The sequence below is a fragment of the Sturnira hondurensis genome, unplaced genomic scaffold, assembly GCF_014824575.4.
Source record: "Sturnira hondurensis isolate 20B ecotype Veracruz unplaced genomic scaffold, ASM1482457v3 Scaffold0008133, whole genome shotgun sequence".
NCBI classification, from domain to species: Eukaryota; Metazoa; Chordata; class Mammalia; order Chiroptera; family Phyllostomidae; genus Sturnira; species Sturnira hondurensis.
This window is the reverse complement of record NW_028080764.1, coordinates 1017-24367: the sequence shown is the minus strand read 5'-3', so window position 1 is coordinate 24367 and position 23351 is coordinate 1017. Positions and strand designations below refer to the sequence as shown.

General features: G+C 41.1%; 2 pseudogenes; both read left to right on the top strand.

The window, feature by feature from the left end:
* The first annotated feature begins 6193 nt into the window (after positions 1-6193).
* On the top strand, positions 6194-15625 carry LOC118992184 (olfactory receptor 7A10-like; annotated as a pseudogene).
* Positions 15626-18643: 3018 nt separating this feature from the next.
* Positions 18644-19597, top strand: LOC118992186 (olfactory receptor 7A10-like; annotated as a pseudogene).
* Positions 19598-23351: the final 3754 nt, after the last annotated feature.

Here is a 23351-nt window from a genome sequence, read left to right as displayed (position 1 = left end):
ATTTATCAGGTACTAGATGGAGAAGAATCTAGTTCAAACTCACACCTCCCTGACTTCAAGGCAGTGCTTTCCTCACACTTCAAGGCTGCCTCACTCTGTCAATGCTACACACACACACACACACACACACACACACAGAATGCTCAAGTTGAAATAAGCAGAGCCCTGAGAGTTGAGCAGATGTAAGGAAGGGTCACTTCCTACTGTGGGATTGTGATCTGAGATGGTAAATGGGAAGGGTCTGAGAAGGAATAAGTTGCAAGAATGCCCTGCAGGCTAGGGATGCCTAATGTGCAGGATTTTTGGTCAATCCCCTTTCATATCATCCACCTGACTTCTCCCAGAAGGCACAGTTACTGAAAGCTGTCCTTCCCTCCATGATGCTTTCCCGTAGTACTCACTCTGGCATCCCCCAATGGCATCACTTGATGGATTTGGCTCTACTGGTCCTTCCTTCCTTGGGCAGTTGATGTGGAAAGGGCAATAAATGGTGATCCAGTGCTGGATTTCCAGAGTAGCTGGGCATCTTAGAGAGGCACAGAGAGGATGCTCTTGACCCGAAGCTGAGGAGCTGCAGGTGAGTCTGCTGAGGGAGGTCCAGAGGCTGAGTTCTCAGAGCTCCTCATTAAATAAATGGTTTTATTGTCACTTAATTCTCTAAGCAATTCAGCTCCCTTGAAGCCAAGGGACCATAATAAAAGGAAACTCTCTGACAGTTCAGTCCCCATAGGCTCACCTTAGAGGCCAAACACATAGTCCCTTCCTACTGATGAGTCCATCTCCCACACTATAAACATCTCCCCAGTGTATATAACCTGTCATGCAGGACACATTGAAAGGACAACACCATGAGCCTCTGAGCTGCTGTGAGTGACCCTGAGTAACTCAGACATGTAACTATGTCACCTGACCACATCCATCCCAAATAAAAAGTCCCAGGAACTTCACCCTGACTTCTATTTGAAAAGTGGAGGCAGATCCTGAAGACAATTCAGGGGTCATTGCACTTGATGGAGGTAATATGTTTTGGCTTCAGAGGTCAAATTTTTTTTTGTGCCAGTTCCACATGTCCAGTAATTTAAAATTTTCATCTGGAGTAGATGCACTCACAATTTTATTTTCATTTTAAACAAAGATTTAATTCATTTATTTTCAGAGAGAGGGGATTGGAGGAAGAAAGAGAGAGAAAGAAACATCAATGTGTTGTTGCCTCTTGCCTGCCCACCACTGGAACCTAGCCCACAATCCAGGGATGCACCCTGACCAAGAATCAAATGGCAACATACAGGCTCACAACAAGTGCTCAGTCCACTGAGCAGCACCAGGCAGAGCAACAGTCACATCTAAAACTCACATGTGTATATATTTTTCTCTGGCCAGCTAGGCTATTCTGAGCATTCCTTTTCAATAGGAAAGAGTACTTTGAATACAAAATCAGTACCTGATAGTGACTCAGGGCAGGCACTACCAAGCATATTTTTAAAGGGATAGATAATAAAGGTTATTGTTGGACCCTCAGTGCTCTGTTGCAACTACTTAACTCTGCCATTGTGTAATGAGGAATACATACACTATACTTACATAAAGCTCCCCATATTAATCTTAGTAAATATTAAATGCAGCTTGTTACTCTAACCTGATTTTTCTCTCAAAACTAGATCTGGTATGTTAAAAGTTTCTTTTCTAGATATACTGTACAGTTCAGCTGTTATAGTTCTTATGTGAATCTAAGAAGCAGCCTGACCTCAAGGTCCTAGCGCAGGAATTCAACTGACAAAACCAGATGGTCACCTCGAGGACACTTACCATGGCCATCCATATTGGGACCAGCAAGAACACTGTCTGCGTGTACAGAGCCACTCTCCCTACTCCCACGGCTCTCTGTCACCAGCACAGCAGGTCTGCTCTCCTCCCGGGAAGTTTTCTCCTCTCCAGTTCCCACCAAATCCCTATAAGTATTGCTGGCTTGCCCTGGCTGGTGTGGCTCAGTGGATTGAGAGCCAGCCTGTGGGCTGAAAATTCACTGGTTTGATTCCTGGTCAGGGCACATGCCTGGGTTGTGGGCCAGGTCCCAATTGGGGAGAAGTGAGAGGCAACTGATCTGTTTCTTCCCCTCTTTCCCCATCTCAAAACAAACAAATGAACAAACAAACAAACAAATATCTTAGGAAAAAGCATTGCTGGATTGACCAGAGATGGCAAGATGCACTTTGGGACAAGGGTTCCCTATCTTCCAGGTGGCTAGTACACCTGTCTCACGTATCTGGCGTCCATCTCAGCAGGCAGCTGGACCTGTGTCCCATTATGATTGTAGTGTGAAAGAAGTTGTAGGCAATACCTGTGCACATGGCATGGCTGTAGGTATTCATTTTCTGTAAATTGTGTAACAACTAAGCCCAAACTGGGTGGCTTACAACAATAGGAGTTTTTCATTAGAGTTCTTGAGGCCAGCTGTTAGAACTAATATTGAGATGTCAGAAAGGCTGCAGTCCCTGCGAAGGCTCTTGGGGAGATTGTGTTCCTTGCCTCTTCCTGCTGTTAGTGACTCCAAGTTTTCCTGGGCTTTGTGGCTGTGTCACTCCAATTTCTGCCTCCATAGCCATGTGGTCTTCTTGTCTGGGTGTGTCTCTTCACTCTACAGTTTGTATAAGGATGCTTGTCATTGATTTTAGTGTCCACTTGGATAATCTAGGATGATTTCATGTTAAGATCCTTAATTATATCTATAAAGAGTCTTTTTTCTTCAAATAAGGTTGTCTTTAGAGGTACTAGGAGTTAGGATGTACACATAACTTTTACGGGGTACTATTCAACCTACTATACTGTGTTCTAATAAAGCATTTTTACAAAAACAGGCTGTGGGTGGGATTCACTATTTGGGGAGTAGTTTCCAAATCCCTGGTTTAAGTGTGTGCCATGTCCTCTTCCAACCATGTTGTCTGACAAGGTCTGGGCATGGGGGACTCGGGTTCAAGGAATTCATCTCCATGGAAGAGAACGTGTCATCCAAAATGGGTTAACAATTGGCTGTTTTATTTTAATTATTTTACTCTTGCTACTGAATATAGGCATTGTACTGTACTTACTTATTCCTGTGAAAATCACCCAAGAGGAAGGGACAGTTCAGGGGAAAACATTAGTATTCCCCATGGAACTGGCTGAAAAGATGGAAAAATTCCCTCTAATGAAGTAGCCCCTGAATGTCTAAAAGTTATTGGAGTAACAGCTCCTTCTTTACCTTGAATAAGAATATATATCAATTAGAATTAGACAGGCAAAGAAACAGGAGAAGCTGGTTAGCTACTACAGACTAAGCATGGAGAAATTATTGCCAAGGAGTTAGAGTCCATAGTACATAAAGAAACATTTTAGACAGAAAGATAGATAGCTAAGTTAGACACTACAAAGGCTTATAATGAATTTCCTAACCTCTGCTTGGTCTAGCATACCCTTTGCCCCATGTCAAATTCTAAGACCTTTAATAAACAATAAGACATTCAAACTCTGTACATAGAGCTATTTCAAATTATCTGATTAATGTTTCTCCTGGTCAAAACAACTTTTGTTTAACATAACTGAAACTATGGAAACTTTCGTACTTTTCCTGGTTACCTTTTAATTGATTTTTCTGCTTAACTGATCATGCTATGCACCTGCAAATGTTAATCACTACCAAAAATAAAAATATAAAAACCTGCTTGTACTTGCAATAAACGGAACAGAGCTTCACTGTCCTTTGAGGTGTGTTGTCGTCTGTTACCCATTGCCGACGGCCTACCCACCTTGCAGGAATCCTGGACCCTGATGCAGCCGGACCATGGCAAGTGTGTAGATTTAGATGTAGGAAGTAAGTAAATCAGAGACAATACCATAAAATTAAAAGGAAAATTAAATATGGCTTCTTTCCTGCTGGTGGGAAGGTCCAGGAAATGTATATCACTCAGGCTCTATTCAGTCTCAGCAGACCTTGGCTGATTTAACAGTCAGACCTGTCCACTATCATGACTCTTTTCCCAACACGGTGGTTCCTTACACTGATGTCCCATTAAAGTCAGCCTACAGTACTTCACAGCTTAGCTTTATGAAAGCAGCTGAATGGAGGCCCAGCCATGAGCTGGGCCTTGGGTTCTGTCCTTGGGTTCTGCTGATGGTTCCAATAGCCTGATGAACCATTCTGTCACCAAGGTGCCCTTCGAATCTGTAGGACAGTGTATGGAGTGCAGACTACTTGATGTAAATTATGAACAAAAAACATTCAACTCAAGAAAGCCATGAGCCTCCACTTGAAATAAATATCAAGAATTTATTTATTATCTCAAAATAAATTGGTAGAGCTCTGGCTGGTGTAGCTCAGTGGACTGAGTGCCAGCCTACAAACCAAGAGATCACTGGCTCAATTCTCAGTCAGGGCACAGGCCTGGGTTGTGGGCCAGGTCCCCAGTAGGTGGCAAACACACATTGATGTTTCTCTCCCTTTCTTTCTCTCTCCCCATTTCTATGGAAATAAATAAATAAAATATTAAAAAATATATTAGTGGAAAAAGTCATCTGAATACAATAGAATCATTTAAAAATGCAAATGAGGCCCTGGCCGGTGTAGCTCAGTGGATAGAGCACGGGCCTGCGAACCAGAGGATCGCAGTTCGATTCCCAGTCAGGGCACATGCCTGGGTTGTAGGCTGGTTCCCTGCAGGCCAACTTCCAGCAGGGGATGCACAAAAGGCAACCATACATTGATGTTTCTCTCTCTCTCTCCTTCCCCTCTAAAGATACATAAATAAATAAAAATTTTTAAAAAATGCAATTGATACTGTATAAAAAAGTTTTGAGAAACTGTAAAAAAATATTTCTTAATTATCATAAAATGGTTTCCTTGATCACCAGCTAATATCATACCTGACAGGAAAATATTTGAGAAAGCTGCATGAAGGTCATACAGAGGACAAATATGCCTGCTACTGACATGAATCATCACTTCTGAAAATTTAAATCAATGCAACCAAAAAGAAAAAGCAAGATTTTTATGTCTTGGGTAAAATTAAATTGATCACATTTTCAGATGATAAAATTAGCTACCTAAGTTGAATTGGGGAGCCATTAGAACTAAACAGTCATTTTGATCAGGTTAGAATAAAGAACAAATGTGTATCACTTTCTTTCCTATTTCTAGCAATAAACTTATACATAATAGGAAAAAATTCTATTCAAAATTGTACAAAGTGTAACACACACAGAAAAGCATCTGGCTCATTAAAGGTGCTCAGCAAATGATATAAATAATAACCAATATTAGCACTTACCCAGTGCAGGAATTGTGCTCATCCCTTCTCCTGAATAACCTCATTTTGTCTACCTAGATACAAGTGGGGTGAGAGTCTATCATTTGTGCCCATTGCAGAGACAACCAAAGATGGCTGTTTATGCTTGTTAAGTGTGTGAGTAAAAGAAGAGTGGGCTTTTTCTGATGTGCAAGTGCCAGTGAGGTGAACAGGAGGAGACTGGGACCTGAGTAAGATGTTAGGGAAGTTCAAGGTCACCCAAGGTCACCAGGAGAGAGCTAAGAGAGAGGAAGTTCTTGATGAGGAAGGACAGGGCTGTGCAAATCATGTTAGGATGAGCAGGGAGCAAAGGAGATACTAAGATGGAGGGGATAAGGAGACTAAATGGTAGTGAAAAAATACAATAAAGATTAGAAAAAGAAGATATTGGGAGAAAGCAGGCTGCATTTGAACCTGAGACTTCCTTCTTGGTTAGGTTCTTAAACCTTACTGAATGATTTTGAATCTATAGAGGTTTCCAAGTTCCTTACTGCTGGCTAGAAATATCTCATTCTTAACACTTAGAGAACAAACATAAGTTAGGTTTTCTTAGAATTATTTATAATTTGTCTTTAACTTGGACTTTTTAAATTACTGTGAACTCCTTACATACACATTATACTGTGAAAAAGTTATTTGAACAAATAATGAAGGGGAACTTCCCCAATGTGGCTAAGAAAATAGATTTCCAGGAAGTCTAGGAAGCTAGAGAGTCCCAAAGAAGTTGGACCCAAAAAGGAACACACAAAAGCACATCATAATTACGTTAGTCAAGATTAAAATGAAGGAGAGAATCCTAGAAGCAGCAAAAGATAGAGAGACAGTCACCTACAAAAGAATTCCCATCAAACTGTGAGCTTATTTTGCAAGGGACCATGCAGGTAAGAAGGGGTTGGAAAGAAGTATTCCAAGTCATGAAAGGCGAGAACCTACATCCAAGATTGCTCTATCCAACAAAGCTTTCATTTAGAATGGAAGGGCAGATAAAGTGCTTCTCAGATAAGGTCAAGTTCAAGGAGTTCATCGTCACCAAGCTCTTTTTTGGAATGTATTTATTTATTTATTTATTTATTNTGAGCTGCCTCCTTTTTTTTGTCAGGCCAAACCACATCCTGCCCATTTCCACCCCCCACCTTAGTTATTGTCCATGTGTCCTTTATACCTGTTCCTGTGAATCCTTCTTCTTTTCCCCTGTGATTCTCTCCACTCTACCCTCTGGTCCCTGTCAGCTTGTTCTGTATTTCAGTGTCTTTGGTTATATTTTGCTTGCTTGTTTGTTTTGTTGTTTAGGTTCCTGTTAAAGGTGATATCATAAGGTATTTTTCTTTCACCGCCTGTCTTATTTCACTCAACATAATGCTTTCCAGTTCCAACCATGATGTTGCAAAGGGTAGGAGCTCCGTCTTTATTTCTGTTGCATAGAATTCCATTGTGTAAATGTACCATAGTTTTTTGATCCAGTCATTTACTGATGGGCATCTAGGTTGCTTCCAACTCTTGGCGATTGTAAATTGTGCTGCTATGAACATCGGGGTGCATAGGTTCTTTTGGATTGGTGTTTTAGGGTTCTTAGGATATACTCCTAACAGTGGAATTGCTGGGTCAAAAGGCATGTTCATTTTTAGTTTTCTTAGAGAATCCCATACTGTTTTCCATAGTGGTTGTACCAGTCTGCAATCCCACCAACAGTGAACTAGAGTCCCCTTTTCCCCACAACCCCTCCAGCATTTGTTGTTTGTTGCTTTGTTTATGATGGCCACTCCGACCGGTGTAAGGTGATATCTCATTGTGGTTTTAATTTGTATCTCTTTGATAGCTAGCGATATTGAGCATCTTTTCATGTGTCTCTGGATCCTCTGTATGTCCTCCTTGGAGAAGTGTCTGTTCAATTCCTTTGCCCATTTTTTAATTGGGTTGATTGTCTTTTTAGAGTGCAGTCGTGCAAGTTCTTTGTATATTTTGGAGATTAAACCTTTGACCAAGCTCTTATTATATGAAATGTTAAAGGGACTTACCTAAGAAGAAGAAGATAAAAAATATGAACGGTAAAAAGACAGCAAACTCACAATCATTAACAACCACACCTTAAGCAAAAACAAAACAAACTAAGCAAACTACTAGAAGAGGAACTGGAACACAGAAATGGAGATCACATGGAGGGTTATCAACAGGGGACTGGGAGGGGGAGAGAGGGGGAAAAGGTGCAGAGAATATTATCATAGATGGTAGGTAGAAAATAGAAATGGGGAGGGTAAGAATAGTATGGGAAATGTAGAAGCCAAAGAACTTATTGTTCAACCCAAGGTCATAAACTAAAGAGGGGGAATGTAGGTGGGAGGGGGTATGCAGGGTGGAGGGGAGTGAAAGTGGGAAAATGGGACAAGTGTAATAGCATAATCAATAAAACATATTAAAAATAAAATAAATACCTCATAGAAGTGGGGGAGAAAAAAGAATTACACAAGAGTACTGGCAAAGATGGAGGCATAGGTAGAAACCCTTCACTTCCTTGCGCAATCAAAAGGAGGGTAAAAACCAATCTAAAATCACTAAACAACCAGAAGTTCCACAAAGTCAAACTGCATGGAACTCTGACAGCCAACCATTTAAAGAAACAGTCAACCAGACCAACCAGACAGCCAGACCAGTAAGTTGAAAGGATGGAGAGAACGTGTGACAAAGCAGCAGAACAAGTGGGTGGGGTTGGCTGAATGGGAAACTGAGACTTAGAGCTTACTGTGGACTATGGTGGGGGTTGCCACAGTGGGAGAAACTCCCTGTCTCACATGAGAGTCTGTTGGACAATGGTACTAGAGCCAAGCAAGTGAGCTGCCTTGTTCCCTTTTTGACCCCTCCCCCACAGACAGCCCACAACACAGCAAAGAGGCTTGCTCTGCCCTGGTGAGTACCTAAGGCACCACCCCCTTATAATTCAACAAGTGCTCTGAACAAAGAAATAGGGCCAAAATGAAAAAACAGAGCCAAAATTCAGAAAGAGAGCTAAGTGTTGAGGAGATAGCCAACCTATCTGATGGAAAGTTCAAAGCCCTGGTAATCAAAATACTCACAGAACTTATTCAGCTTGGTGGCAAAATGAAAGAACAAGTGAAGAACACCCAAAGTGAAATAAAGCAAAATATTCAGGGAACAAACACTTCAGGGAACCAACAGTGACAGGAAGGAAACCAGACTCATGTTCCAATGATTTGGAACAAAAGGAAGAAATAAACATTCAACCAGAACAGAATGAAGAAACAAGAATTCAGAAGGAAAAAATGAAGAGAGGCTTAGGAACCTCTGGGACAACTTTAGATGTTCCAGTATTTGAATTATAGGAGTGCCAGAAGAGAGGAACAAGAGCAAGAAATTGAAAACTTATTTGAACAAATAATGAAGAACAACTTCCCCAATCTGGTGAAGGAAATAGACTTCCAAGAAGTGCAGGAAGACCAGAGTCCCAAAAAGGTTGGACTCAAGGAGGAACACACAAGCACATCATCATTATGTTACCCAAGATTAAATATAAAGAGAGAATCTTAAAAGCAGCAAGAGGAAAGGTGAGGGTTATCTAGAAAAAAATTTCCATCAGGCTATCAGCTGATTTCTCAAAAGAAACCTTGCTGTCAAGAAGGGGCTGGAAAGAAGTATTCCAAGTCATGAAAGGCAAGGACCTACATCCAAGATTACTCTATCCTGCAAAGCTTTCATTTAGGATGGAAACGCAGATAAAGTGCTTCCCAGATAAGGTAGTTAAAGGAGTTCATCATCACCAAGCCCATATTATATGAAACATTAAAGGGACTTATCTAAGAAATTGAAGAAGATCAAAACCTATGAACAGTAAAATGAGAACAAAGTCACAACTATCAAGAAATGAACCTAAAAAAAAAGGAAAACAATAACTAAGCAAACAGCTAGAACAGGAACAGAATCAGAGAAATGGACATTACATGGAGGGTTTTCAGTGGGGAGGGAGAGGGGAGGAATAGCATGGAAAAGGTACAGGGAAGAAGAAGCCTAATTGGTAGGCTTAAAATAGATGGGAAGAGGTCAAAAGATGGTACAGGAAACAGAGAACTTATATGTACAACTCTTGCACATGAACTAAGGCAGGGGGAATTCTGGAAAGTTGGGCAGTGCAGGGTGGAGGATGGATAAAGGGTAAAAAATTGGGAAAACTATAATAGCATAATCACTAAAATATACTTTAAAAAGAATTACACAAATGAATGTATTAATCAGTTTTGGAAACAAGGAACTCTCAACACCACAGTGGTTAAAAACAATAAAAGTTTATTCCTCATCACAGCATGTGTAGGCTGTGGAGAATCTGTGGCTCTGACTCAGCTGTGCTTTGCTCAGTGGATGCCTTCACTTGGATCCTGGGCTGGTGGCACAGATCCTATATGACAGGTCCATCCACATGACAGAGGAAAAGAAGAAGAGAAAGAGAAAGGGTGGATCTCACATTGCTTCTTATAGCTTCTTCTTAGGCATTCTCTGCATGCATTCTTCCACCTGCCTCCCCCAACCCACCCGAATCAGAGGCAAACAGTAGGGATTCATGCTCATCCCCTTTGAGGCACATTCAAGACTCAAAACAATGGGTGGAGATGGACAGACATCTAGAGGGAATGAGGCAGGGAATCAGTAACTATGGAAAAAAGAAACCACTTATACTTGGAGCAGAAACAGACACACAAGCACCAAAAATTTATGAGATATGTGTTATAGACTTGCGACAAGGAAGATAAAAAGAGACGGGATAATTTGATTCACCAAGAAACATCAGCTTTGCAGATACTCCCAAGAGTGGAACAGACGGAAGAGTACAAAACCTTACTATGGCTCTTTGGAGCCAGCGTGAGTGGGTCAGAGGTCAGAGATCATATCACTGAGTTCATCATAGCACACAATGGTGGCCACTCAAGCACTCTGCTGCCTGTGAGGGGCCCTGTGAGCAGGTCCACCTTTGAGATCACAGCTCTCTCTCTCTCAGGGTCAGGGCCATGCTGGACTCACTTCCTGTCCCTACAGATTCTCTGTGTTACAATTAGCTTAGTAAATGCAGAACTGGGACATAGTCACATTGCTGCTATAAAGTGAGCATCTGCTCTGTGCCAATAATTTCCCCTCAAGTCTAAAATTTGACTAACTTCTCTCACCAACTCCAAAACATAGCTGGAAATTTTCTATTTATGTAAATAAGGAACCAAAGGCCTGAAAGCATCATCAACTGTCATAAGAGAAACATTCAAGAGGCACGTGTGAACTTGAGTATTCATAAGCTGAACTACTGAGTCCAACATGTGGTAGTGTAATGCCAGACCTGAGGTATGTGAGGACATTCTTGTTAAAGAGCCAAACATCTACTTATCCTGGAACCTGACACTGGACCTCAGCCTTGGTAGTCAGCATAGTAACACACCAGGACCTGCAGCATCAGTATTAAGTAGGAGCTGGTTATGAGTGCAGAATCTCTGGGTCACCCCAGACCTGCCCATCAAAATCTACATCTAAACAAGATCCCAAATATGTATATCCATTAATGCCAGAGAGGTTCTGGCCCTGAATGGTATTTCTCACCTCTGCACTGTTGACATGTCTGTTGTATACCTCTTTTTGGTGGGGTCATCCATGCATTGTAAGATGTTGAGAGGCAGCCCTGCCCTCAATCCGCTAGGGTGAGGGTGACTTTCCTTGCACGTCCCCCCATGTGCCTCAGATGAGAGTAAACATGACTGAGACATGGTCTGCTTGGTGAGGAGAGGTGGCCATTTTCTCAAAGGAAAAAGGCCTTGAGCAGTGGCCAGTTTCTCAGGGGAAAAATGCGTTGAGCCTCTTCCTCCAGGGGCTTTTATTGGGTTGTAATACACAGGAATACAGGGTGGCAAGGATCGAACAGGAGATAACATTTCAAAGAAATCTGAGGGTTTAGTCTGAGTCAGTGTCTGTCAGGAAAGGGGGTTGCAGAAATTTTGGGAGACATACTCATTTCCTCTCCGACCTTTATCATATGAATGAAAACACACTTACCAGAGCAGATTTCACAGGTTTTCAGGAAATCTTTGTGATGTCAGATTTTTCCCTAGATATGCTCTAGCAAGGTGAGGAGCTGCACCCCTCCCCATCAGGTATTCAAGCTTAAGTGGATTAGAGCCAGGAAGCACTTCTCCCAGAGGACATGGGGACTTGGGCTACGCCAAAGCCAGGGGGCAAGAGTCCATTGTTCTTTGTTACAGCCTCCGAGTCCTTCCATGATGGCCTCCCAAGTGATCGTGTCTGGCCTCAGTTGCCCCTCCTTTGAGGGATCTTACCTGTCAAGGACTTCTGACCATGCTTTGGGGGCAAGGAGGAAACTGAGGCAGCATTTGCTACCAGAGACAAACTTTGTCTCCTGCAGCTCGCTTTCCAGAGGTCATTGCTCCCTCATTCTTAGCCACAGAAGGTGCAGTCATAATTTCTGAAACCAGGCAGAGCGGTCCACAACACACTAGGTCCAGTAGCACTTCCCTAGTGTCTGACAACAATCAATTTCTTCAGATATTGTCAATTGTTCCTTGGTGGCAAAATTATTCCAGTTGATATCCACTGGTCTGGACTAGAAGCATCTTGAGGGAGTTCCAAACAAAGCCAATCTCTTTCTCAGTTCATAACTTAGAGCAGATGCTTCACCCTCTGAGTCTCACTTCTGCAAATGCAGAATGGGTTTCATGATAGTACCAACCACACAGATTGGACATATGTAAAAATGAAATAAGACAATCCATATACAATTCTGAGCTCAGTCCACAGTGCATAAAAAGATCCAAATATATCTTATAATTAAACATTTTTACATTTTTAATAGAAGGAGTAAATGATAGTTCTAAATTAGAGTTATAAACATTTATCTCCTAACTTATTTGTCAGAAGTCAGATAAAGTCAAGAATTATAGTACCATTTGTTTTGTGGCAAAGGAACACATCTCTCTCTCTCATGTTGAAGAGGGGTTAGCAATTTTCTGAAGAAAGCAGGAGCTGTTCCCACCACAAGTCAATACTGTGGAAATCCAAGTCAAGACAGACCCCTCATGGTAGATTTGGAGAAAATATTAACTTAAGGTTAGGATAAGGTTGAAGGAGATTAGACCTCTGGGAGGCAGCTGAGTTCATAGAGAAGAAATAACAAAAACTGGATTCACCTGACCTCTAATATGGTCTACAGGGAACAGTGAATCAGCAGGAAATTTTCCTTTCTTTCCAGACCAGGGTCCCATGGGGAAATAATGTGCTCAGAGGTGGGGGTAACAATGAAAACAGTGCCTAATGAGCAGATAAAGGGGGCTGAAAATATCTTCTCGGTTGCAGACCCTTAGGGTGTGCACCTTCAAGTGGACAGAACATGATTGTTGCTTTGGGATTTCTAAGTCTGGCTGGGGACCAACACTTTACTCTTTCCTTCTGTCTTCTCTGGGGACAGAGCTTTGGTCTTCATCATCAATGATCCAGGAAGAAATTCAGACGTCCACACAAAGAATTTCCACTCAGAGATGCCCTCTAGGTGACTCTAAAAGCCCAGTAGCTACTTCAGGAAAGATTTCAAGAGATTGGAACCTGAGAACTTGTACTTGAAGCACCCGAGAGCCAAACCAGCCTAACTCACAGCTGAGACATTGCCATCTTTGTGTGCTACAGGAATTAATTTTTAACTAATTACTTTAATATGTTACAAAGAGAAGTGACTGTTGGACTTAGCAATACAAGAGTAATTGTTGACAATCAAGAGATAAGAGTGGCAGTGCAGTTGGATGAGATGGAGGAAGAAAGTGGAGGCATAAAGTGTTTTAATAAAATTAGAACATATTAAGGGAATTTTGCAGTTAAGGGCAGTGGGAAAATAAAGTAACAGAGGCATTTTTCCAACTTTTTAAGATAGGTTGTATATGAGCCTGTTTTGTATTTATTAGAAAGGTCCAGACCCATGGACGTAGATATTACCTCACAATAGCAGGTCCTGAGACATAGCTTTCAGAGTACCATCGTTCACATTGGGGATCCACATGAAAAAATTGCATTTAATATGGGAATGAGCATTACCTTGCAATACTCTATTACCAAGAGGTGGGGAAGCAATGGAAATATTTGTGAGATAGGAGAAAGAATTATCTAAATCTCATCACCAGTGATAACCATTCATTTAGTAACAGGGAGGAACTGTGCTAAGCTTTTAAGGGAGAGTATTAACATGTAATGATTAATTTAGAATCATTTTGTTGTCTAAGTTCAAGCAGCTAACATGTGGTTGGTAGATCAAGATTCGAAGCTGAGATTCAGTTTTCTTATTCAAGAAGTGTTGCATCTAAAATCATTTAGAAAAGTCTCATCAATTATCTTTTTAGTATCCTCATATTGTACATTATATATTTTCTGTTGTAAATTGTGTGTTTATTCCCTTAGCTTATTGGTCGAGTGGATGTAAAACCAGGAACATGTCTTGACACCATAAAGAGAGTGCTCTTTTCACTTTTGGGTAAATTGTTTTTTGCTGTTTGATCAGTTATTCTGGGCACCATGGGGATAAAACTGCGGTTGGAACGTGGCCAGAACCAGGGAGATTTGTCCTTATGTCAGTTGCTCAGGGGCCCTCTGAGCTTTTGGATCTTGTTTTTCTCCATGCCTATTTCTCTCCTCTCTCACTTTTCCCCAAATGCCTCTTAAATTTTTTAATACAGGGCACAAAAATGATCTCATTAAAGTGGATTCCCATGTTTACATGTTCTCAGGAGGCTTACCAGCTTGTTGGGAAATATTCCTACACTCCTTTGTTTTTTTAATTTAATTCTTGTTCAAGTACAGTTTTCCATCCCCCACTCCCATCCCAGCCCACCCCCCAGTGCTTCCCACCTCCCTCCCATTTCCAGCCCCTTAGTTCTCCATGTGTCCTTTATACTAGTTTCTGTGAATCCCCTGAAATTCTCTCCCCTCTCCCCTCTGGTCACTGTCAGCCTGTTCTGAATTTCAGTGTCTTTGGTCATATTTTGCTTGCTCATTTGTTTTGTTGTTTACCTTCCTGTTAAAGGTGAGATCATACGGTATTTGTCCTTCAACACCTGGCTCATTTCACTCAGCATAATGCTTTCCAGTTCCATCCATGATGTTGCAAAGGGCAGTAGCTCCTTTCTTTCTGCTGCATAGAATTCCATTGTGTAAATGTACCATAGTTCTTTTATGCATTCATTTACTGATGGGCACCTAGGTTGCTTCCAACTCTTGGCTATTGTAAATTGTGCTGCTATGAACATTGGTGTGTATAGGTTCTTTTGGATTGGTGTTTTAGGGCTCTTAGTATATAATCCGAGCAGTGGAATTGCTGGTTCAAAAGGCAGGTCCATTTTTAGTTTTCTTAGAAAATTCCATATTGTTTTCCATAGTGGTTGTACCAGGAACTCCTATCTGGGCTGTTCCTCTCCATGTACCTGATCACTGTCTTGGGAAAGCTGCTCATCATCCTGGATGTCAGCTCAGACTCCCACCTCCACACACCCATGTACTTCTTCCTCTTCAACCTGTCCTTGGTAGACATCTGTTTCACCTCCACCATCGTCCCAAAGATGCTGGTGAACATCCAGACACAGATCAAAGCCATCACCTATGCAGGCTGCATCACCCAGATGTATTTTTTTCTACTCTTTGCAGGGTTGGATGTCTGTCTCTTGACTGTGATGGCCTATGACCGATTTGTGGCCATCTGTCACCCCCTGCACTACACAGTCATCATGAATCCCCAGTTCTGTGGACTGCTGGTTCTGATGTCCTAGATCACGTGTATCCTCAATTACTTGTTAGAAAGCTTAATGGTGATGCAGCTGTCCTTCTGTCCAGATGTGGAAATCCCCTACTTGTTTTGTGAACGCAAACAGGTTGTCCAACTTGCCTGTTCTGACACTTTTCTTAATGATGTGGTGATGTATATTGGAGTTGGTCAGCTGGGTGGTGGTCCCCTAACTGGGATCCTTTATTCTTACTCTAAGATACTGTTCTCCATACATGGAATGTCATCAATTCAGGGAAACTATAAAGCATTTTCTACTTATGCATCTCACCTCTTGGTTGTCTTCTTATTTTATTGCACAAGTGCAGGAGTGTACTTTAGGCTCTGCTCATACCCACAGCTCACTCTCAAGTGAAACAGCCTCAGTGATGTACATTGTGGTTACACCCATGCTGAATCCTACATCTACAGCCTCAGGAACAAAGACATAAAGGGGGCTCTGAAGAGATTCTTTAGGATGGCAGCTATGAAAGACCAATCATCCTGGGGCTGAAAAAGTGCCCATGACTGGTCATAATGTTGAAAACATTAGAGCCAGAAATTGCTATTCTTTGATTAGACTGGAAAAAGTGCACTTCTTATTTAATGCCTGGAATTTCCATTTCTTTGATTTGAAATTTCCTATACAATTAAAAACTCACTTGACTGAGCTTCCTGCTCTGTCTGATATATGGACAGTTATTAATTTTTAAATTTTCCTACTCCCCCCAAGTTTCCCCCAAAGTTTGATGAGAAATATTTGGACATTTCCATTTATTTTATAAGGTAAATTGGATTTATTAAAGCTATTTTCTCTGACATGATATCTAACTTCCCAAGTAAATTTTCTATAGTATTCTTGAAAGCATTGTCATGAGTTATATTACTGACATGAAAAATAGAACTACATTTGGCAACTAAGGGCATTTATGTAATTTAATCGCAGAAGAAAATTTGAAAACAAAGCTGTCACTTTGATTCTGTCATTCTTTCCTCCATCATCATCACTATCCTAAGTTGTTCTTCCTGATAATGTCAACTCTAACATGCTATTGAGTTTTATAATTAGTCTGCTAGTGTATTTTTTCAGCCTGATGTCCTCACTGCCTACTATAAGCACTAACAAAAATTGATTATCACACATATATTGCAAGTGGAGTCTATATTGAAAGGCAGATTTGAATAAAGAGATTGACCTAATATGGTTTTAGTGTCAGATGACTTCAAAAATGAGGAAGCAAAATTTTTAACCACACATTTGATTACTATGAAAATTTTTTTTCTATACTGTACCTGTATTCACTGAAATATGGAAGACTTGTGTCCATATACAAAGGCCTCCCAAAATTTAAAAAATTGTTAAAATTTAAAAATTTAAAATGTTATAGTCAATATACAATATATTAGTTTCAGGTGCATAATAACATGATTAGACATTTATATGACTTCCCTGATCCCACTTCTGGGTATTTATCTGAATGAATAAAAAAACATCTATTAGAGGGGAGAGGGGAGGGAATTTCAGGGGAAATAAAGGAGGGATTTAGAGGAACCTNATGGGCACGTAGGTTGCTTCCAACTCTTGGCTATTGTAAATTGTGCTGCTATGAACATTGGTGTGTATAGGTTCTTTTGGATTGGTGTTTTAGGGTTCTTAGGATATAATCCCAGCAGTGGAATTGCTGGTTCAAAAGGCAGGTCCATTTTTAGTTTTCTTAGAAAATTCCATATTGTTTTCCATAGTGGTTGTACCAGTCTTCAATCCTACCAACAGTGAACTAGGGTCTCCTTTTCCCCACAACCTCTCCAACATTTGTTGTTTGTTGCTTTGTTTATGATGGCCATCCTGACCAGGGTAAGGTGGTATTTCATTGCGGTTTTAATTTGCATCCTTACATTCTTTATAATAAAGATAGTTTGATGTTAAAAACTTGCTTACTTATATCATTCCCTTTCCAATTATTGTGGCTGTAAGTGAGGAGAGCAGGGAGTCATGGGGCCCCAGGAGGTCACAGTGTGCTGTGCATTGCATGTGTTGTGTGTGCACGCACACACACATATTTTGTGGGGCACAAGTGTTAGATAACACTGTGGGCAGTGTTACCTAAGCTCATGTACTCTAAAATGTAGCCCTTTAAAAACCGACACTATAATCTTAACCAAAAGCTGGAAATAAAGAAAACAACAATTCTACTCACAGGAATCCTTTGAAACAAAGTGTAAAATAAAAAAGAACAACAAGTAGGAGAGGGACTACCTATGTCTTGATTGCAGCAGCAGCAGCAGCAGCAAGGCCACCATGTTCCTTCACATCCTCTGACACCATCCCTCATCACTCTCCCTCTTGTTCACTTTCCTTCACACTCTGACTTCCCAAGAACCATATGATTTCACCCATGCGTGGGATATAAAACTGAAGGAACAAATGAGCAAACAAGAAAACAGAACAAAACCTCAAGGACAGAGACAATGATATGGCAGTTACCAGAGGGAAAAGGGGTGAAAGGATAGTAAAGAGTAGAGGGAGTCACATACATGGTGACAGAAGAAGATCTGGTTTTGGGTGGTGGGCTCACATGCAATAAACAAATGGTGTGTCATAGAATTATACATGAAACCTATATACCTTGATTTACTTTCAAATTAAATTTATTGGGATGATGTTAGTTAATATCATCAGTTTTATTCATCTATGTAACCACAATAAAGTTAATTAAAAAATGAGCCTTGGGGATCCCAAACAAATGCCATCCTCAGTGTCTTTCCCTGACCCTTCTTAAAACAGGGCACACATTTCCCTAGACAACTGCATGACTCCCATTCTGTCTTTCTCCAGGGCTCTGTTCAAATGTCACCTGGTTTGCAGGGCTTCCTGAACTCTCTGTAAAATACAACACCCCATACACTTTAGTTTTTAAAAGATTTTATTTATTTATTTTAGAGAGAGCGGAAGTAAGGGAGAAAGAGAGGGAGAAAATCATCAATGTGTGGTTGATCCTCATGCACTCCCTACTGGAGATCTGGCCTGCAACCCAGGTGTGTGTCCTGACTGGGAATTGAACCAGCAACCCTTTGCTTCTCAGGCTGGCACTAATTCACTGAGCCACATCACTCTATTTTACACCTGCTTTTTTTCATAGCATCTATTATCCTCTGACAATAGTATCTATTTTATATTTGCTAATTTATATTCTTTCTCCATCATTGGATTGTAGAAAAAACTTTGTTTCTCAGCATTCTATACTCTTACCTTAGAAGATGATCAGTACTCAACATAAATTCCTCAAGTGCATGAAAGACTTTTGCATTATGACTGTATATTACATGACCTCTAGGAATAAGACTGAGTGTGGGATAAGAATTCCTAGTCACAGATGTCACATCAAATTCTTTAAAGACTATATGCTCAAGATAAATATAAATGTATAATTTCTTAACTGAAAAACATAAACTGTAGCATTTCACTATGGTAATACCTACATGTGTAAAAATTAATCATTTTATTTTTCTTCCTAGTTGTGAGCACAACCACATGGTACAAGGCAATGATTCACAAATTTCAGAGTTTCTTCTCCTGGGACTATCAGAGGAACCAGAACTGCAGCCCCTCCTATCTGGGCTGTTCCTCTCCATGTACCTGATCACTGTCTTGGGAAACCTGCTCATCATCCTGGTTGTGAGCTCAGACTCCCACCTCCACACACCCATGTACTTCTTCCTCTCCAACCTGTCCTTGGTAGACATCTGTTTCACCTCCACCACCGTCCCAAAGATGCTGGTGAACATCCAGACACAGAGCAAAGCCATCACCTATGCAGGTTGCATCACCCAGATGTATTTTTTTCTACTCTTTGCAGGGTTGGATGTCTTTCTCTTGAATATGATGGCCTATGACCAATTTGTGGCCATCTGTCACCCCCTGCACTACACAGTCATCATGAATCCCCAGTTCTGCGGACTGCTGGTTCTGATGTCCTGGATCACATGTATCCTCAATTACTTGTTAGAAAGCTTAATGGTGATGCAGCTGTCCTTCTGTCCAGATGTGGAAATCCCCCACTTGTTTTGTGAACGCAAACAGGTTGTCCAACTTGCCTGTTCTGACACTTTTCTTAATGATGTGGTGATGTATATTGGAGTTGGTCAGCTGGGTGGTGGTCCCCTAACTGGGATCCTTTATTCTTACTCTAAGATACTGTTCTCCATACATGGAATGTCATCAATTCAGGGAAACTATAAAGCATTTTCTACTTATGCATCTCACCTCTTGGTTGTCTTCTTATTTTATTGCACAAGTGCAGGAGTGTACTTTAGGCTCTGCTCATACCCACAGCTCACTCTCAAGTGAAACAGCCTCAGTGATGTACATCGTGGTTACACCCATGCTGAATCCTACATCTACAGCCTCAGGAACAAAGACATAAAGGGGGCTCTGAAGAGATTCTTTAGGATGGCAGCTATGAAAGACCAATCATCCTGGGGCTGAAAAAGTGCCCATGACTGGTCATAATGTTGAAAACATTAGAGCCAGAAATTGCTATTCTTTGATTAGACTGGAAAAAGTGCACTTCTTATTTAATGCCTGGAATTTCCATTTCTTTGATTTGAAATTTCCTATACAATTAAAAACTCACTTGACTGAGCTTCCTGCTCTGTCTGATATATGGACAGTTATTAATTTTTAAATTTTCCTACTCCCCCCAAGTTTCCCCCAAAGTTTGATGAGAAATATTTGGACATTTCCATTTATTTTATAAGGTAAATTGGATTTATTAATGCTATTTTCTCTGACATGATATCTAACTTCCCAAGTAAATTTTCTATAGTATTCTTGAAAGCATTGTCATGAGTTATATTACTGACATGAAAAATAGAACTACATTTGGCAACTAAGGGCATTTATGTAATTTAATCGCAGAAGAAAATTTGAAAACAAAGCTGTCACTTTGATTCTGTCATTCTTTCCTCCATCATCATCACTATCCTAAGTTGTTCTTCCTGATAATGTCAACTCTAACATGCTATTGAGTTTTATAATTAGTCTGCTAGTGTATTTTTTCAGCCTGATGTCCTCACTGCCTACTATAAGCACTAACAAAAATTGATTATCACACATATATTGCAAGTGGAGTCTATATTGAAAGGCAGATTTGAATAAAGAGATTGACCTAATATGGTTTTAGTGTCAGATGACTTCAAAAATGAGGAAGCAAAATTTTTAACCACACATTTGATTACTATGAAAATTTTTTTTCTATACTGTACCTGTATTCACTGAAATATGGAAGACTTGTGTCCATATACAAAGGCCTCCCAAAATTTAAAAAATTGTTAAAATTTAAAAATTTAAAATGTTATAGTCAATATACAATATATTAGTTTCAGGTGCATAATAACATGATTAGACATTTATATGACTTCCCTGATCCCACTTCTGGGTATTTATCTGAATGAATAAAAAAACATCTATTAGAGGGGAGAGGGGAGGGAATTTCAGGGGAAATAAAGGAGGGATTTAGAGGAACCTATATAAAGGATACATGGACAACAACTGAGAAGGGTGGAAATAGGAGGGAGGGGGGAGCATGGGGGGTGGGATGAGATGGGATTAATAGACAGAAAACTGTACTTGAAAAATAATTAAATAGAAAAATTGGAGAAAAAAGACCAAAAGATATGTGCATTCCTATGTTCACTGCAGCACTGTTTACAATAGCCAAGATATGGAAGCAGCCTATATATCCATTGATAGATGAAGGTATAAAGAGGTGGTACATATTTACAATGAAATATTATTAATCAGCCTAAACAGAATGAAATTTGTGACAACATAGGTATTACCATGCTAAGTGAAGTATGTGAGACAGAGAAAGACAAGGGTTATTTTTTTTCTACTGAGGTGAAGAATTGGTTAGCACCCTTATAGTTTCTTCATTGAATTTCTTCCTGTTTCTGTTTTAAAAGTTATAGTGCTACATTAAGATATGATTTCAATACTCTAAATAAAATGTCTCTTCTTTTCTTTTTTTCTGATTTTATTAAATTTAATTCTTGTTCGAGGGTTGAGGAAGATGGCGGCGGAGTAGGACAAAGGATTTTGCTTCCCTCCACGCGCCGGAGAAAAACTGGGCTGATCCGCACAGGAGCACAGCGAATACCCAACAGGGACCCAGCATATAGGAAGGCAGGACCCCAGAAAGTGTAGCGGACACTGAATGACCAGAGGTTGAGGAGAGGAGACGACCGCAGATCAACAAGGTACGAGGGAACAGCGCAGAGGCTGCAGGCCCTCCGCAGGGCCGCCCCAGGGCCCGGGCCAGGCCACCCCGCTCTCTGAAAGCCAAGGGCGGGCAACAACAACCAGGGGAAAGAACTAGTCACTGGCACCCTCCCTAACCAGCAGGGCATAGATTGGAAAACACCAGGAGAGATCGGTTTGCCTGTAGTGGCAGAGAGAGGAGTGGGCATTGGGAAGCAAACCAGAGAGCTCTGATAACCCATGGAGTCAGGATGTCGTTGCCGGCTTTGCCAGCTTGGGGAACTGAGCCGCCCCTGCTCTCCCAGTAGCCTGAGCCGGCGCTCCCACAGTCTCCGGGAGCTTCGGGATACTGGCAAGCCCCCTGGAAGAGCGCCAGTCATCAGCTCCCTTTCTACCCAGCCAGGCGAAGACTGAGAAGCACCGTGAGTCAGGCTGTAGATGACGGCGTGGAAGAATTGTGAGTTGCCCTGTGTGTGCAGCCGCAGCACTGGGAAAGGTCCAAGCACAAGCCTGTGAGACCAGGAAAGCCTGGATGGGAGCATGCGACCTCACACCAGGCCAGGGCTGGGAAGCCTGGGGAAAAACCTGCTCTCACTGGGGCACGGGAGAGGGGCGCCAGTCTGGATCTTGGGAGGGCACTGGCGAGACCAGCTAATATCACCGAGATGGGAGAAAGGCCACACTAATAGCCCGTCAGGCTGCTGCAGCTAGTGAGACGAGAAGAAAAGATTTGACCAGCTGGAAACCAACAAGAGGAGTAGGTGGAAACAGAAAACACTAAGATACCTGCAGGACACTCCACCACTGATTTTCACAGGCATCCTACCACAGAAGTTCACACCATAAACCAAGGGAACCAGAACAGATCACTTTTAGAAGCTGAGGCCAACAAGAAGAGCAAAGCAAACAATGGAAAGACAAAGAAACAATCCCCAAATGAAAGAAAAGGAGGAAGCCTCAGAAAGAATGTTAGATGAAATAGAGGCAAGCCAACTATCAGATATGGAATTCAAAGCACTGGTTATCAGGAAATTCAAAGAGCTTACAACGAGCTACCAGAAACTACAGTGGAGCTACAGTGAACTCTCTGCGAACTATACCAAGATGAAAAAGGAAATAGAAACCATCAGTAAAGGCCAAGAGGAAATGAAGAATACAATTTCTGAACTGAAGAACACAGTAGAAGGTATGAAGGGTAGGATCAATGAGGCGGAAGATTGCATAAGTGAGATCGAAGATGGGATAGAGTCTCCCAGATGGACCTAGTAATGGAAAAGAGACTCAGAAAAAATAAGGAGAAATTGAGAGAAATGCAAGACAACATGAAACGTAATAATATCCGAATAATAGGAATACCAGAAGGGGAAGAAGAAGAACAAAGGATAGAAAACCTATTTGAAAGAGTAATAACGAAAAATTTTCCTAAGTTGAGGAGAGATAAAGTCACACAAATTCAGGAATTGCAGAGAGTCCCAAGCAGGTGGAACCCAAAGAGGCCTACTGCAAGACACATCATCATTAAAATGGCAAACCTCCAAGACAAAGAGAAAATCCTAAAGGCACCAAGGGAGAAAAAGGAAGTAACATACAAGGGGGTCCCAATAAGGTTGGCTACTGACTTCTGACTGGAAACGTTCCCAGCAAGAAGAGAATGGCAAGAATATTCCAAGTAATGAGAAACAGAGGCCCACCACCAAGGCTACTGTACTCAGCAAGGCTCTCAATCAAGATAGAAGGCCAAATAAAGAGCTTCCAACACAAAAGAAGTCTAAAAGAATACACCTCCACCAAACCAGCTGTACAAGAATTACTAAAAGGGCTGCTTTAAGGAAAGGAAGGAAAAGAGAGAGACTGAGAGGAACACAGGTACATAAATGGCAATGAATAAGTACCTTTCAACAATAACCTTAAAGGTAAATGGATTAAATGCACCAATTAAAAGACATAGAATAGCTGAATGGATAAGAAAGCATGACCCACA